Source organism: Schistocerca americana, chromosome 7, assembly GCF_021461395.2.
Source record: "Schistocerca americana isolate TAMUIC-IGC-003095 chromosome 7, iqSchAmer2.1, whole genome shotgun sequence".
Taxonomy (NCBI): Eukaryota; Metazoa; Arthropoda; class Insecta; order Orthoptera; family Acrididae; genus Schistocerca; species Schistocerca americana.
The window spans coordinates 390810930-390829068 of NC_060125.1; the positions used below are offsets into that span (position 1 = coordinate 390810930).

Genomic DNA, 18139 nt, shown 5'->3' on the forward strand with positions numbered 1-18139 from the left:
ATTTATGGTGCTATCTTTTGTAATTTAGAAGATCTAAATGTCTGAAATCTGTTTCTTGATTCTGAATAGCCCTGTATTTTAATCAGCTGATGTTGATTTGTTACCCATGGTTGTTCCCACTGCCAATTAGCACTTCACATACACGTTACCTGGCAATACAGATGAATAGTGTTCTTGATCCACTGTCACATGTGACTGCTAATATATATTCACATTTTAGGATATCTGTTTTATTCCTGACATTGTTGCAAAAATGAAATAATGTCTCCAGTCTTTGTAACAGTGGCCATGTTATGTGACTTGGAACAGCATGTATTTTAAGATACATGTGTATTAAGGTGATAAAATTAACAACATTCAAATACTTAATACTACTATAGCTATGGGGCTTTCACCCCACAATACATATGCTTAGTACCGTACTGTATTTAACACTGTAAGAATGATGTTGCATATGCATGTTGCCTAATGCAGAGGCATAAGAGCAGTGAGATGATTTGTCAGCAGAAACCTGACACAGCTTCTGGCCATCACCAACAGCAGCAAAACAAACAAAGAAAAACACAAACACACACACACACACACACACACACACACACACACACACACACACACACACACGCATTGATCAGAAAATTATTTCTCATGTATTATCTTTAATGCTATACTCTTTTTTGTGCAAAACAATGCCATAAGATAGGATGGAGAGACATAAAGAAATAATATTGTCTTGTCCTGAGAGGGAGTAAGGATTTCATGTTTGACTGACAAATGCTTAGCTCAATAGATACAACTAAAGAGAGACTTTCACGTGGGCAGTTGCAGGACTCAAACCTGTAAGGAACCTACAAGCTAACTCAGTGTAATTCTCGAGGAAACTTAGGGCCGATGAAAGCCAGTCCCATGCTGATGCTGCTTGAGTAAATGATGGCACAATTGCTTCTGCTGTCTTCCCAAGACAGCTCTTAGATACAAAGTACACTTAATTTGATACTTCATCTCTTAATATTGGATTCTGTGACACCTACCATTTCGTTCGTAAAATATTACAGACACTGACCTCAGAGACTACAAAATTCGTATTGTCATCTCATCAGTAGTGCCAATGGATTATTATTTCCGTTTATTTACATTCATTTTACATTTTCATGTGACTACAACTCATAAAGGTAAGGCTGGTATCTTTCTTCATAGTCAACAGTATTACACAACATAACACTCATGTTACATTTTTACCTCTGACCACGTCTTACAAAATTACGACTGCAATCATTCTTTATTTTCAACAGAGTTATACATATTTTCACAAAACATGTCAATATTTTACCACTACATTCTATCACTTTGGGCATAATTGTGGGATATCTGGTTTTGAAGAATGGGATTCAGTGTTCCTAGTTCTCGTTGGTAGAGGACTAGCAGCCCTCCAGTCTCTGTCTGGCTGTAGGGCAATGATTTATTAACCACTCACCATAGTCTACATCTGTTTGGCGAGTTGGGGTATATCTCATTATTTCTCATACAAATTCTGACCCAACAGTCTATACTTGCTATTCGACACATTTTCTTACTGCTATTGTGACAACTTTTTCAATAAATATATAGGCAACACAAGATTATTAATACACATAAAATAGTGGATCATGAGTGTCCCCCGTGGAATACTTGCCAGTACACCATCCTTTGAAGGATTCATTTGTTGATAATTTCCTCTTGTAGTTCATCAGTCTTAAGCCCAGCAGCTTGAGAGTTGTCCAACTGGAGAACTACGTGCTCTAAAGGCAGCATTACAGGTATTCCTGAGAGTTTCTGCTTCTCATCTTCTATAATACAATGGTCTATTTACATCATATTTGAGTTTGAGCTCAGTTCCAGTGGTTGCAGAAAAATATTATTGGATTAAGGATGAGTCCACCTTTTTGTAAGTACACAAATTAGTGTTTTACTGTATCACCCAAAAATGGATCACAGCATTTGTAGCATTCTCAGTGGGTTTCTTGCTATTTTCCTGAAAATACATACGTACGAGTTATTTTAGGATATGGAATATGATGCATCAAATTTTGTTGTCATTTAAATTATATGTGCACTTTAGCCTTTATTTTACATTGAGTGTGTCCTGTGGCTGCACACCAAAATAAGCCACAGGTCTATATCATAACACTAGACATCTGCATACATGAGGGATGTTAGAAAACCGTCTGCATTAATTTTATTATCCGATCTTTAATTTGTATATTTTGGTGAAATTAATGGCATATTTTAGTTTCTGTCCTTACCGTTGTCGTATTTTCCTAGTTCTTAGCTGTGACAAGATTGTTTTATATATCAAATGCGATTTCATGTAATTGATCTGGACCTGTGGACATCGACAAAGATTTTGTGAAGCTTTGGTACGGCGAACTATTTCGTGTGGTTTGTATATTCAAGGATTCTCTTTTGCATTTTTATAGTATTTACTCACGTTTTCTCCTGTTCGTTTGCAAATACTACGTGCTGTTACTCCGCTGCAGCTTGGACACACCCATTTCCCTGCACAAATTTACTTCTCTGATGCGCTTCCTTCTGTCGTTTCTCATTTGTTTATTCTTTAGTTTTTCTTTGACGCCCGCGCACTTTGAAATGTCGTCTCAATGTGTGTGTCCGATAATTCATTCGGAATGTTGAATAGTCTTTTATTACACAGTACTATTTGGTCATTGATAACTTTTTGCACCGTGTGGTAGCCTTGTGGAGATAGTAATTGTCTTCTATTGTTAAAAGTTGTGACATATGGTTTCTGTGTTTCAGGATTAACGTCTGTTTCTATGCCACGGGAGGAGTAGTCGTTTTTGATTAAATTCTCTGCAAATGTGGAAAGTGTGCTGTCACTTTTCAGTGATTATAAATGCTCGGAGTATCAAATTCGGATATTTCTGCATATTTGTCCAATGTATCTTATTGAGAAATTTCTGCATGTCTGCCCAATGTATACTGAATTACAGTATTTGCAGGTTAGTTGGTATATACCTACTTTGTTGACTATGTCTTTGGTGGTGTTAGGTATTTTCAGTCTTTTCTGCCGAGTATTGTTTGTTTTATATGGCACATTTATACCATGTTCCTGCATGATGTTTCTTTTGTGTGTGTTTTTTGTTGCCAAATGTCATGTTGTGCCATTTTTGAATATTGTTAAAAGGGACACAGGGCAATTGAGAGCACAGGAAGTTTCTATCAAACTCAGTGAAAAGTTTGTTAACAAGAAGTCAGTAGCAGAAAACACTTTTAACGATCATTTTTAAGTGTTTTAGAGAAAATATGATCCCACTATTCATTACAAAATTCATGGCTGCACGTGGAAGAGGCAATAGGCCTACCTATGTAATTTGTTAAAACAAATTCAACCCACCTCTCCTACTAAAATGAGCAAAGCAATAAATTCACTCAAAAGTAAAAGCTCACTTGGAATTGATGGCATTTTCAACAGAGTACTAAAAGCTTGTTCCCAACTGATAAGGAGGATTCTCAGCCACATGTCTAGTGCCTCACTGAAACGGGGCATTTTTCCAGATAGACTAAAATACGCTATTGTTAAACCATTGTATAAAAAAGGGGATACGTGTGTTGCTAACAACTACTGCCCATTCTCACTTCTGATAGCTTTATCTGAAATTTTTGAAAAAAATAATGTATTCAAGAGTAACATTATGTATTAGCAAAAATGAAGTATGGTACCAATAAAATGTCAATTTGGTTTTCAGAAATGTTTTTCAACAGGAAATGCTATATATGTTTCTACTAATCAAATATTAACTGCACTGAATAACCAAACATAACCCATTGAGATAATTTCTAATCTCTAAAAGGCTTTTCATTGTGTGATCATGAAATTCTTCTAGATCAGCATATGAATTCATATTTAACTGGAAGAATGCAGAAGGCCGAAATTAACAGTACAGGTATTGTTCATAATATATATTAAAGACTTGCCAGTCTATATTAATGAAGATGCAAAGCTAGTTCTTTTTGTTGATCATACAAGTACAGTAATCACACCCAACAAACAAAAATCAGCCGAGGAAACTGAATAATGTCTTTCAGAAAATGATTAAGTGGTTGTCTGCAAATTGACTATCACTAAATTTGGAGAAAACACAGTATATATAATTTTGTACACTAAAGTAAATGGCATAAAACCATTTATAGATATGAACTATGAATGGAAGTCTTTGGTAATTCAAAGTTTCTGGGTGTGTGCATTGATGTTAAATTGAATTGGCAGAAACACATTGATCTGCTGGAACAGTTAGGTTCAGCTCCTTATGCTATTAGGCTTATTGCAAATTTTAATGACAAACATATCAGTAAATTAACTTACTATGCGTATTTTCATTCATTGCTTTCATATGGCATCACATTTTGGGGTAATTCCTCATTAAGAGGAAGTCATTGCAAAAAAGCATGTAATCAGAATGATAGCTGGATCCCACCCAAAATCACCTTGCAACATTTATTTATGGAACTCAGGATATTCACAGTACCTTCAAGATACTATATTTACTTATGAAATTTGTTATTAATAACCCATCCCAATTCAAAAATAACAGTGAAGTGCATAGGTACAACACTGGAAGAAAGCATGATCGTCACTATTCTGGGTTAAATCTGACGTTGCCACAAAAATCTTTGGTCATTTATCAAATAGCATTAAAAGTCTGGCATATAGCCAACCAACATTTAAAAACAAGTTTAAAAAAAATTCCGAATGACAACTCCTTCTACTCAATAGATGAATTTTTAGATCTGAAGCAGTAAAAAATATTGTGTTAAGAAAACTTACGTTAAAGTGACATGTTTCACGTCATTATGAAATGTCGTATTCATGATCTATGGAACAAGTATTTATGTATGTATATATGTATGTATGTACATACCTACTTATGTATGTTTGTAGGATGTATCTGAGGATGGCCTGCTTATCAGTTGTTGGGTGGTTTCCTGTGCTGTGAATAATTGTACTGTTTGGTGTTGCTTTTCTATGCACTGAATACCAGTGTTTTTTGGATTTTATTGTGATGCCTAGTAAATCTATGTCTTTGTCTCTTCAGTTTCAAAGATGAAGGGTATTTTTGGGTGACCAGTGTTGATGGCTCTGTGTATTCTGTAGTGTCCAATCACGTGTTTCATGTGTCAAGCAAATTATGTCATCAACATAACTGTACCGGTACATTACTTTGTACTTTTTTGTTTCCATTATTTCGTCAAAGATTTTGTTTTCAAGGTGGTTAAGGAAGATGGTGGCCAGCAGGCCACTTATCGGTGACCCCATGGGGAATCCTTCATGTAGGATGTAGAGTTCATCTTTCACTCTGAAATAATTTTGACCAGTGATTACCTTCAAAATAGTTGAGACTTCCTGTGTATGTGTTTTTGGTATAATGTTTGTCCACTGTAGTTGTCTTTCAATTACTTTAATTATTTCTTCAATTGGTATGTGGGTGTGCATTGATTTGGGTACTTGCAAAAAGGTAGATCCAACCTTAATCCATTGTCTATTTATATATTTAAAATGGGTATCACATGACGATCCACCGCGAATGGTACTGGTCCAACGCAACAGCCATCTAGTGGTAGAATGGGTGAAACTACGAAAATTAGCAGACACATTATCCGTGCGCCAGAATAGAGAGCAGTTCTAAACTGCCATCAATTCGCGCATGTGCATTAGGCAGCGATAACTCGCACAAAGGGTGTACCACAGTGCTTTTTGCTAGTTGTTTGCTTATTGTTAGGCGGCTAGTGGTTGATTTCAGAGTTTCATGTTGGTGATTTTGCACATTTTTTCAATAAGTAGGTTTCATAAATGCAGGAATAAAGCTTTTTTTTCACAGTAGACTCTTTTACACTACTTGTTTGTGAAAGAATTGTTTTTGTATTAATTGTTTGATATTCTAGAAATGAAATGGAGCAAAGAGGCATTAAGCAACTTAAATCTGGCATACAGCAAGGAAAAGTGTATGTATGACCCGCTGTATCAGAATAAGGTATGTCGGCAATTGTCTCTTTCTGAGTAACATGCGTATAACGTTATAAGGTGATTTTTGATTTGAATCTTAATGCCTTAGTTTATGAAAGTTCATTTTTGATTTGACTGCATCTCTTGATTTATTTCAGCATGCCTTAAAGAGAAATTGGTAGTGACAGGGGAGAATGTTTGTTCAGTTTGGTCCAGAGCGACAGACGAGAACTGCAAAACTCTGAGTAGCACATATACATAGTGCAAACTTGGAAAAATAACATAAGTGCACCTTTAAGTACTGGTCCTTTAAAGTGCTGCCCTAATCGGAAGATTTACTGTCAATGCCATGGCAATAGCTCCAAAAACAAATGGGTCCTCCTTGTGCAAAGTGCTGTATAAGTACATGTACCTGTTTAACCAAGAGTCATGATATAAAACTAACTGTTGGGTCTGTAATTCAGAACAGTGGTAATGTACCTAAGAGAATAACAGTTATTTAATAAATAATAATAAAAAAACAGTTTCATATTATATAGGAACCTTGAGTCGCATAAATATTTTAATTGAATGACATTCCAATATGGCACGCAGTCCCCCTTGTGTTTCGTGCTGTAGAATGAATGACTTTACAAGAGATTAGACAGTTCTTTTTGTGTTTGTGTATCTGTTTGATAACTGGACATGTGCGCCAGGTATATCACATGTGGATGGTGTAACAGGTCTACGTGAACCAGAGTCTAGTTACAGATATGCGCACTTGGGGCACTGGTGCACTGGTGCACAGTTTATGCACCTCGTGTAATTGGGGCTTAAAGCAGGTACTGTCTCTACTTATATTGGCATGTCTCACATGTTTTGATCACAACATAATCCAAGCTCCAGTACCCCTGCATTTTCCCAGAAATGTCAACTTTCCAGTATCGCATATTATGACATCAATCAGCGGTAACCCATTAGATGGAACTGTCAATCCCTCACTTTGGGAGCTATGAATAACCATTCATTGTCTTGTACCTCTGTTGAGATACTTCTGTCAATCACAATATACTTTAGATTGAAATTCTTAGCACCTCTCTAACCAGGTGCAGAATTTGTGCTTTGCATCTTTCATGATCATAGGTAGAGACGAGCACAAAATTCTGTTTACATATCTGATGCATAACCTTAAAATTTTTACCTTTTATTGTTCAAGAGACAGTTGCACATACTGCCTCTTGGCTTCATCAGGTAGTGAGAAATCTATTTCAGGAGCAATATAGAAAACATTCTCCTAGTTTTATCAACTTCTGCTGGTAATGGCCGTATTTTATATGTATTGTACTCATTGTTATCCACTAGTCAGCTAAGAGTACACTGAAATTTGTAATATGTAATAACTGGTAACCCTGGTTCACAATGAGTTTGGTCAGAAACTGTTATTCTTTTGTATCATCTGTAATTAACTTTAAGTACTTACAAGTATTCAGCTTGTAGTGACTATTGTTTCCTAAGTCATAGTATGTGTAAATCTGTGCATTGTATATCAAACCTGACTTACTCTATATCATTTGAAGTAACTATAAAGTTAATCAAGATTTACAGGCTGAATTAAAAAAAAAAAAAAAAAAAAAAACAGTACAGTACAATACAATATACCCAACTATGCTCCATTTAGATCCATGCTAATCATGGCACACACATTACCTTTGAAAAACCAAAGCATTTACACAAGAAATTGATACAGTCAAAGCAATTGCAATAAATTATGGGGTTCAGAAAGAATCGGTTGACAAACTATCCAACAAAATACAGGCCAACATCAGTAGCAAAAGTACTGCATGAATAACAACTGCCAACACATTTCTTCACAAGCATTCCCTATGTAGGTATAGCATCATAAAAAATTACGAACTTCTTATAAACACCAATATTAAAATACCATTCTCCACTAAGCATGAACAGTGACACTATTTACCTCCCACAGTAAGCAAGAACACCAAACTAATGGACCATAATGGAATATATAAATTAGAACGTAACAGCTGCACTTTATTTTATGTGGCCAAAACAGGAAAAACTTTCCACACACATTAGGAAGAACACACTGATGCTTTTACTCTTAACCACTTAAAAAAATTCACAACAGCCAAGCACACGCACCTTAATACACACAGACTAAGTCACATCCACAACAGACTAACTGTACTCCACACAGAAAACCATAGTAAAAAATGTGATCTTTTAGAACAATTAGAAATGGTGTCATACAAAAAGAAAAATCTTTTGAAGACATGTAGAATCAACAGACAGAGTTCTGCAGCCTAAGTTTTTTCAGGAATTTTAAAAGTATATTTTTTCCTAATGAAACCAATATTTAATAGTACAACAATTTTATAACATAATCCACATGTGACATATTCACAAATATTTGTTTTGTAAATGATATTGTGTATAATTAATAATGTGGCTTTTTTGAAACAATAACACCTGTGTATTTGTAGTACTGCAGGATCTGTAGATTTGAAATTCTTTGACTTTTTTGACCTTTGTATACAAAATGTGCTGTAGAATGAAAAATGTATATATGTGCATAAACATGTTTACCCCTACTGTGCTTCAAAATCATGTATCTACCATTCTAAACAGTAAGTTACTTTTCAATTTCTATTGGTTTTGTAAACTTATATTCACTGTGTGCCCACTTTGTGTATTACATTGTAATCTTACGACAGCCAAAATTAACCCAGGGCTCGAAATGCAATGTGAATTGAAATGAAATCACAATTGTGGCTGTAGGCAACTTTTCTTTATTTTACAAATATAATACAGTCACAGAAGAAACACTATTAGCAACAGATAAAGTCAAGTCAAATATTTGTACATTACATGTGTTTGAAACATAATTCTGATAAACGTAGTTTAACTCTCTCCATCTGAACAGATCTCGGAAGACCGAATGGTAACAACCGACTGCCATGGCATCCTCAGGCAATAAGTGTGACTGGATGTGGATATGGAGGGTCATGTGGTTGGTGCACCGCTCTCCCAGCCATTGTCAGTTTTCATGATCAGAGCTGCTACTTTTCAGTCAACTAGGTGCTCAATTGGTCTCACAAGAGCTGAGTGCAACCTTCCTGCTATAAGCATTCAGCAAACCTGGACGGTCACCCATCCAAGTGTTAGCGAAGCTCAACATCCCTAAACTTCAGTGATCTGACAGGAACCAGTGTTACCAATGTGCCTAGGCTGTTGTTTCCTTATATCCGAACAACCTACCCAACTCTACTAAACACACACATCATATGCAGCTATTTTTTCTACATTTGATGAAACGAATTATGTTTATGGACATCTCTTCCATATAAGGGAACTGCAACTTTCATTGGAGTTTTGAGTTTGAGCTGTAACTTATCTCTGGAATGGTGAGTGTGTTGGCTCTTTCTTGTGCCTGCGTTTTGCCCCAATGTAGTTGATCACGATCGCCTATTTAGTTGCGTGCAGAACGATTCGAAGGAGAGTCGAAGCAGCAGTGAGACATGGGGGAAGTTACGCTGGTTACCGAGAGAGGGCAGTGACCATGTCAGTTGTCATTGTGGCAGTGCTCGTCGTGCTATGGTCAGTGGTGGGCTGTGCGAGCCCGGAGTTTGTTTAGGCTGAGTATGGATGCAACACTCGTTAGTGGGCAACATGGCGTGAAACTTCTCGCTAATAGTGGAACTGGGGCCTTGCTACTTCTGGAGTACAGTATAGCTATGCTGAGGACTGAATACAACCATTTGCATCCTATCACCATTCCAAGACTTCTGCCTGCTGCTGCAAACTTCAGTTGCATTAATTCTGGTGTCTAAGTTGTATTCTCATCTAGGATTGTTCCTGTATGATTAACTGTTGGGTGACCCTTTATGACTTTCGTTTTGAGCTGTGGTACCACAAATGTGCTGTCACATTTTTTGTGTGGGAGCTCTTTACCCAGTAGGTACCGTTTTGCTTACAAGTACTACCTGTGTCTACTGCATTATCTACTGGGTCTAACTTATGGAAGCTTGCATCCAGAAAATATGCTGGAGTAATGTCTGTTTGTTTAAACCAAAATGCCTGGCAAGTTCTATAAGCGTGATGTTGTTTGATGTACGTTGTATTGATTAGCAGCATTTGTAGTCATGTGAGTCAGTAAAATTACTGATGACAGTTGCTCTTGCAGTACTTGACTACATTCTGGTTACCTCTGCTCAACTTTGTGCGCAAATAGCTCAAATTTTGTGTTATAACGTCAAGTTGAACACATATATTTCAAAACGACACAACACATAAGTCACTGAGCTAGTTGACTAAGCAAGACATGTGAACACGGTAACATTCGAATGAGCAGTGAGTCCGAGTCTGGCGGATGCTGGCCGGCTGGCCGCTTAGGTGGCGTGGCTGCTGCATGGCTGGCAGACAGCGTCGCATGTAGAGGACGCGCGTAATTGTGCGGCGGCACTTTGAATGATCGGCGAGTCACAACACTTTTCCCCCCCTTGAAATTTTTGCACTGGTCTTGATGGAGGTGGCCTGGAGATTGCTAACGTCCATAGGCGTTGTTTGACTGGCCGTAAAGTCTCGAGGAGGAGGCTTCCCGTATGGACGGAAGTGTCCCCGATGATAACGGGTCGAGATGACAGGAGAGGTAGGGGTCGAATCTACTGGGGCCCCGTGCACCAATCTGCCCGTTGTGGCAAGTCCAGTTGATATAACGGGAACCATGGGCGATGTGTCCGCATCCATAGGAGAAGGAGGCGAGTAGATTGGCTCTGACAGATGATGGTCATTCGGTTCCTGCATGGGCACATCTCCTGGTGGCGTCCGTTCTTGTACTGGCACCAAGATGACGGGGAGGGGGCTGCGTTGTGAGTAATGAGAGTTGCCAAGATCCTGAGCGTCAGGTAGAGCTGAAGGTGGTGTAACAGCATTCGTAACAGGGGTTGCCGGCACACGAGGCCGAAGCTGGTCCGAATGACGCACTGCAACACCCGTGTCCGTCTGGATTTCATATAGACGTCGGCCATGGTGTCGTAAGATGCGGCCTGGACTCGATTTTGGTCGCATGCCATATCCCCGTACCCAGACGAGGTCGCCGGCGGTGAACCAGCCTAGCGAAGGCACCCGCGGCCGTGAGGTGGAAGGCCGCAGAAGATGAAGTAGCGTGCGGGGCTGTCGGCCATGTAAGAGCTCAGCCGGGCAGTGGTCGCCCATGGGGGTGAAACGGTAAGAAGCCAGAAACTGGAGAAGCGCATCATCAGCAACAGAGGAAATCAGGAGTTTCTGCATCTGAGCCTTAAATGTGCGGACCAATCGGTCAGCCTCACCGTTTGATTGTGGATGGAATGGAGGGGCTGTGACATACATAACGCTGTGACGAGCACAAAAATCCGCAAATTCGGAAGAGGCAAATTGCAGACCATTATCAGTAACAAGAGTAGAGGGAAGGCCTTCCAAAGAAAAAATGTGGGCGAGAGCACTTGTGGTTGCCACGGTGGTAGGCAACGTGCAACGGACAATGAAAGGAAAGTTAGAGTAGGCGTCAGTTACGAGGAGCCAATAAGTACCTAAAAAAGGTCCCGCGAAGTCAGCATGAATGCACTCCCAGGGGGCGAAGGCCACGGTGACAGAGATGACTTAGGGGCGGCGGCCTGCGACGCACAAGGGCTGCAGGCAGCGACCATGTGCGCTATTTCAGAGTCGATGCCAGGCCAGTACACGTGACAGCGCGCCAGAGATTTGTGCGAGAGACACCCCAGTGCCTTTGGTGAAGGAGGCGCAAGACCGAAGCACACAAAGTCGCAGGTACCACAACACACAGCGAAGCATTGTCAGTGGAAAGGAGGATAACACAATCCCCAGCCGTGAGGCAGTAGCGCAAAGCGTAGTAGCTCCGCAATGGGTCAGAAGTCTTAGTGGACGGACGACCTTCACAACCCTTCTGAATACAGCGTAAAACCCCGGAGAGGGTAGGATCAGAACCTGTAGCAGCCGCCAGCCAGTCCCCAGTGATGGGGAATCCGTCCACAACCTGCTGCTCGGCAACATCCAGGTGGAAACACAAAAGTTCGTCCCTATTGAATGCCAGATCAGGACCCATGGGAAGGCGAGACAGTGCATCAGCATTCGCATGTTGAGCCATCGGCCAGAAATGAATCTCGTAATTGAAACGAGACAAGTAAAGAGCCCAACGCTGGAGGCAGTGTGCAGCCTTGTCGGGAAGTGACGATGATGGATGAAACAAGGAAACAAGTGCTTTGTGATCCGTAACAAGATGAAATTTGGATCCATAGAGAAAGACACCAAACTTATGAAGAGCATAAATAATGGCCAAAGCTTCTTTTTCAATTTGAGAATACTTTTGTTGGGTATCCGTGAGCATTTTGGAGGCATAAGTAATGGGTTGTTCAGAGCTATCTGAAAAACGGTGCGCGAGGACTGCACCGACCCCATATTGAGAGATGTCCGTGGCAAGAACAAGATGTTGGCCAGGTCGATAAGTAGCCAGGCACGGGGCCTGTTTCAGCGTAGCCTTCAATTTGTGGAATGCCACATCGCATGACGCGGACTAGTGAAAAGGCACGTTTTTATGCAACAGGCGATGCAATGGCTGAGCTACCGACGCAGCAGACGGTAAAAATTTGTGATAGTATGCTATTTTCCCCAAGAAGGCCTGCAGTTCCTTAACAGATGTAGGGCGAGGAAGGGCATCGATCGCAGCGACAGTTTGCTGAAGAGGATGAATACCATCCCAAGAGAGTTGAAGCCCCAAGCACTTGATAGATGCCTGAAAAAATTGTGATTTCGGAAGATTACACTTAAGACCGGCAGTTTGTAAGACATGAAAAAGTGTGCGGAGGTTCTGAGATGTTCTTCAGTGGTGGAGCCAGTGACAACAATGTCATCCCTGTAATTTATATACCCAGGGACAGGGAGCAATAATTGTTCCAAGAACCGTTGAAAGAGAGCAGGGGCGCTGACAACTCCAAATGGCAATCATTGGTACTGATAGAGGCCGAAAGGCGTGTTAAGGACCAGAAACTGCCAGGAAGCAGCGTCAAGAGGAAGTTGATGATAAGCTGCTGACAGGTCAATTTTAGGAAAATACTGGCCTCCCGCAAGTTTAGTGAAGAATTCTTCAGGTCGGGACATAGGGTAAGTGTCGATGAGGCATTGCGCATTTACAGTGGCTTTAAAATCGCCACAGAGACGAATATTACAATTGGGCTTAGCAACGACGACGACAGGAGAGGACCACTCACTGGAAGTGACAGGAAGCAAGACTCCTGAAGTAGTGAGACGATCCAGCTCCCGTTTTACCCGATCACGAAGGGGCGCAGGAATGAGCCGAGCCCGAAAAAACGTAGGCCGAGCAGTGGGTCTGAGCGTTATATGAGCTTCAAAGTCGTTTGCACGGCCTAACCCAGGAGAAAAAGGGACGAAAATGTCGTCGACAAGGAATCCAATTCAGCATAAGGAATAGCATCAGAGACGACATTGACAGAGTGATCTATGGAGAACCTAAGAAAGCAAAAGGCATCGAAACCAAAAAGATTATCTGCGCTAATCTGGTCGAACACAAATATGGGAACACTACGAACGATGGATTTGTAAGATACCTCAGCATTAAATTGACCCAAGAGAGAAATCTTCTGTTTATTGTACGTCCGTAATTGCCGAGTGACAGGTGATAGCAGTGGAGAACCCAACTGAAGATACGTCTGAGAATTAATTATAGTGGCAGCAGAACCGGTATCCACCTGCATGCGAACATCCCGACCAAGGATTTGGACAGTGAGGAATAACTTCCCTGAAAGGGAAGAAGTGCACTTGACAGACAACACAGAAGCAGAATCAGCGTCACAGTCATGAACATCATATATGCGGTCGGATTTGCAAACGGCAGACGCATGATCCTTCTTTTTGCAATTGTGACACACGGCCCAACGTTGGGGACAGTCCTCCCGTGAATGTTTCGTAAAGCAGCGCGGACATGAAGGAAGTTGCCGGGGGTTTTGCTGCAGTGTCTTAGAGGGTTGTTTACGGTTAGGCCGAGGCTGCGCGTGGGAGCGTACTGCGGCCACATCGGCCGGCGGGGACGCACCGCACGCGTCGTCATCAGCGCACAGAGGTTGTATTTCCCCGACATCAGCCTACGCCTCTATTCGCGCCCCAGCGGCACGAGAAATTTCAAAAGACTGCGCGATGGATAGGACTTTGTCTAGAGTCGGATTTGCCAACTGAAGGGCATGTTTTCGAACTTCTTTGTCAGGCACTGACCGGATAATAGCATCCCGTGCCATGGAATCGGCATAGGATTCTTTGTGAACGTCAGTAACAAATTGACACTTTCGACTGAGGCCGTGAAGTTCAGCAGCCCAAGCGCGATACGATTGATGCGGTTGTTTTTGACAATGAGGAAAGGCAACCCGAGAGGCTACCTCATGCGTTTGGTTTTGAAAAGAGACAGACAGAAGTGAGCACATTTCAGCAAAGGACAAAGACGCAGGATCTTTCAAAGGAGCCAATTGCGACAACAACCGATATACTTGAGGTGGAATCCAGGAAAGGAACAGAGACTTACATGTTTGTTCGTCCGTGACATGGAATGCTAAGAAGTGCTGTCGAAGATGTTTTTCGTAATCAGACCAGTCTTCCGCCGTCCCATCGTAAGGAGGAATAGACAACGACGAGAAACGCCCCGTATTTGATGGCGCGACGAAATCGCGAATCGCCGATGTTAGAAGCGTTTGCTGTTCAATGACACCTTGCAATAGTTGCTCGACAGTAGCCATGGAAACCTGTGGGTCAACGATGAAAAGGAAAAATCCACTACCTCGTCGCCAATTGTTGTAACGTCAAGTTAAACACATATTTCAAAACGACACAACACATATAAGTCACTGAACACGGTCACATTCGAGTGAGCACTGAGTCCGAGTCTAGCGGACGCTGGCCGGCTGGCCGCTTAGGTGGCGCGGCTGCTGCATGGCTGGCAGACAGCGCCGCATGTAGAGGACACGCGTAATTGCGCGGCGGCACTTTGAATGATCGGCGAGTCACAACATTATGCAGTACCATTTTAATTGTAATCTTAAAGGAGTAATTTTATTTTACACCTATAATGATTTATAATAAGCTTTGCACACAGCTAGAGTATTTCAGAAAGCCTCCTGCTTAAACCATTTGATGTAACGTTAAAATTGCAATGTAAATGTCTTGTGTGCTTTAAAGTATTCCAATTTGCTTTAGCACCTTCGGGCTTATTGACTGTTTGCAGGGCTATACGTTAATATATGATTTAACATCTTGGCTAGATTCGCAGTTGGCGTAAAATGGGCCATTTTGTGATAGTGTGTTTAGTGTGTCGTAGAAGGAGCTTGTTGTTTTGTAAGCTGGTTGGGCTGCACCTAATGGTTGCCATGCGACCAGTACAACTGAGTGGTCTGCGACTGCGGAAGGCTGCTATGTATGAGCAATAGTGTAACATTCATGTATTCTACCTTTAAGAATTGTTTTTCTGGTTTAAAGCTGTAGCTTGTAAATAATGTTTTTGGTGTTTTAAACTATTCAAAAGATTTCAAATCTGAATAAGTCTACGTAGCTGCGGCCTGCAACAAAGTGGGCATTTCTGTGTGATAAGCTACGGAAGGGATCAGGGCAATTTTTTTAAACTGCAAGAAAATTGAGTATAGCTAATTTATATGGGACAGACTTTTGCCGTATGTCACAGACTGAGAATATCTGAGGTATTGTCTGCACGAGAGAAGTATCGCTCAGTATTAAATTCTATTACATGCCAAATAACCGATAATAGGAACTGTGAACTATACAAAGTGATGTTGAACTGAATATTAGAATGGAACTGGACATAGCTTTGTGGAAATAAAAGTGTACGAAGTTTGAACGACTGTATCAAAGTATAGTAATGGACTATAGTCCTTGCTATAATATCTTTGAGTGATGAACTATAAAAATCGTGAACTTTTTAGTTGCCATAATAGCTGAGAGTAACTGTAGTATCAACCTTCCTTTTCCCTCTGTATAAAATGCAATCATCCATAGTCATTTAATCATTATTGAATATTGTTAATTAAAAACTAAAGTGTTTTCCATAATTATGTGTGTACTGGTGAATAATAACTAGCATCCAGAATATGTTATTAACTATCTTGTCTTCAGTAATGCAGCAACAAATGAATGGTGATCGACTGAGCAAAAACTTAACGTTAATTATCATGAGAACCCGAAATTTAGTCGCCGCTACAGTGAAGATGTTTGTGGCTGCCCCATCATATGTACAGATATAACGAACAGTCAGGCATATACAATGGATAACAACAACAAAATATCGTACATCAGACAAGTCGATGAAAGCATATCGACAGAGGGTTGCTACAAAGTTCACACCTTCCCTGCTAATACCAAAAAACCTCATCCCAGTACACAACCTAGAGTTTGCTTCATATGTCCAGTTATTCACTTCAAAAGTTTTGAAACTAACACTAGACCGACAGCTCTCACAAAATAAATTCAAAGTCTCAAGCCCCCAGTTCTTTTTAGGCCAGTGTATAGCCTCAAAGCATGGCCACCACAATTAGCAGATTCAATCACTTTACACAGAATACTGAAACCTGTAAGTCTAAATCCACTCAACATTTCATCTTCTGCCATGAAATCATCGAGAGAAAGGCCTCGTTCAAATTTTTTGTTTGAAGTACTTTGTCTATTCGATGTACAACCTCGTTTCATAATGTGAGAAATATGACTATTCTTTATTATTCTAAAAATCATATACACAGTACAAAGCATGCTAGAAGAAGTAGGCTTCACAGTATAAATGTTATGGAACTGTTCAAACTTTCGCACAACATAAAATGTAATCAAACAATCGATATGTGTAATTAAATTGGAAAATACAGTAAAGTTATAGTTTCACCACCTTCTAGAACCTGTTATCGAACAGTCCTGCATCTATCTGGACTGTGTGTGAAACAGTTTTGCAGATTACCATTTAAAAATATTGTTACTTGGAATATTAAATTATCGAAGAAACAAACATATAATGCCAAAAAACCTGATAATCTGTGATTCTCATAACTCAGTTACCCAAAAACTAATTTTTTTCTTTACGCTCTTTTTACATCCAAGTTGTAATCCACTTGTATTAACAAGTTTATAACGTTCTATTCACTCTCGTTTGATCTTGTTGTGTAAATAATGTCACCTTGCTGTCAAGGTCAGGTGCTTTCTCAAATGCTTTTTTGCATTTGAAGTATTTCATGAGAACCTCAAATTTCTTAAATGGATTTTGTACCTCACTTCAGTGGTATTCAGTTTATCAAAATACTGACAAGTTTAACTTTTGTTAACTGCAGTTCTGTGTAAATCCAATAACTCTTGTATCTGAACTGTCTGAAGCATCAGTTAAAAAGCAACAACAAAGTTGAATGGTGTAAACAAGAGGAGTCTAAGTGAAAGCACTGTGAACGAAAAATTGGAAAGGTTTGAGAAGCACTGCAAATGTCTTTGTACACTTGCTTTGTCACTCACATGCATACTGCTCATTCAACTGTTGGCCTGTTCGTGCTTTCACTTTCAGTTATTGAAATAGTTGGAGCTAAGCCCAAAATTTAGGTAAAAGTTTTGATAAAATGATGCCTCAGTGATGTTGGACAACCATTGACTGTTAAGAACAATTTTAATATTAAATTGAAGCACTGTTATCACCATTATTCATTTACTTAAAAAGTAGAAATTACATTTCTTGCTTTTACCCATTGTTTTAATAGCTACCATCTGATAATTAATTTTTGTTCTTATGTAATCCTGATACTGTTATTGTGAATTTTATATTTACACTGATCTGCAAGAACATTATGAGCATCAATCTAATAGCCAGTAAGTCCTCCTTTAGCACGGATAACAGCAGCAACAAGTGATGGCATGGAAGCAATGAGACCTTGTGGGTCACGGGAGGGAGTTGGTACTACATCTGCACACACGTCACCTAATTCTGGTAAATTCTGGGGAGGGGGCCAATGAGCTCTGATGCCACATGCAGTCACATCCCAGATGTGTTTGATCGGCTTTAGATCTGGCGAGCTGAGGGCCAGTGCATCAACTGGAACTCGCCACTGTGTT

General features: G+C 40.2%; 2 long non-coding RNA genes across 2 annotated transcripts; one reads left to right on the forward strand and one right to left on the reverse strand.

The window, feature by feature from the left end:
- Positions 1-1874: 1874 nt before the first annotated feature.
- LOC124622319 lies at positions 1875-2584 on the reverse strand. Its single transcript, XR_006980618.1, has 3 exons — positions 2465-2584; positions 2280-2359; positions 1875-2008 (listed from the first exon to the last, which is right to left on the reverse strand). It is a non-coding gene; the product is annotated as an uncharacterized LOC124622319 (long non-coding RNA).
- Positions 2585-2662: 78 nt separating this feature from the next.
- On the forward strand, positions 2663-6493 carry LOC124622320. The gene is made up of 3 exons (XR_006980619.1): positions 2663-2993; positions 5935-6023; positions 6154-6493. It is a non-coding gene; the product is annotated as an uncharacterized LOC124622320 (long non-coding RNA).
- The last annotated feature ends 11646 nt before the right edge of the window (positions 6494-18139 follow it).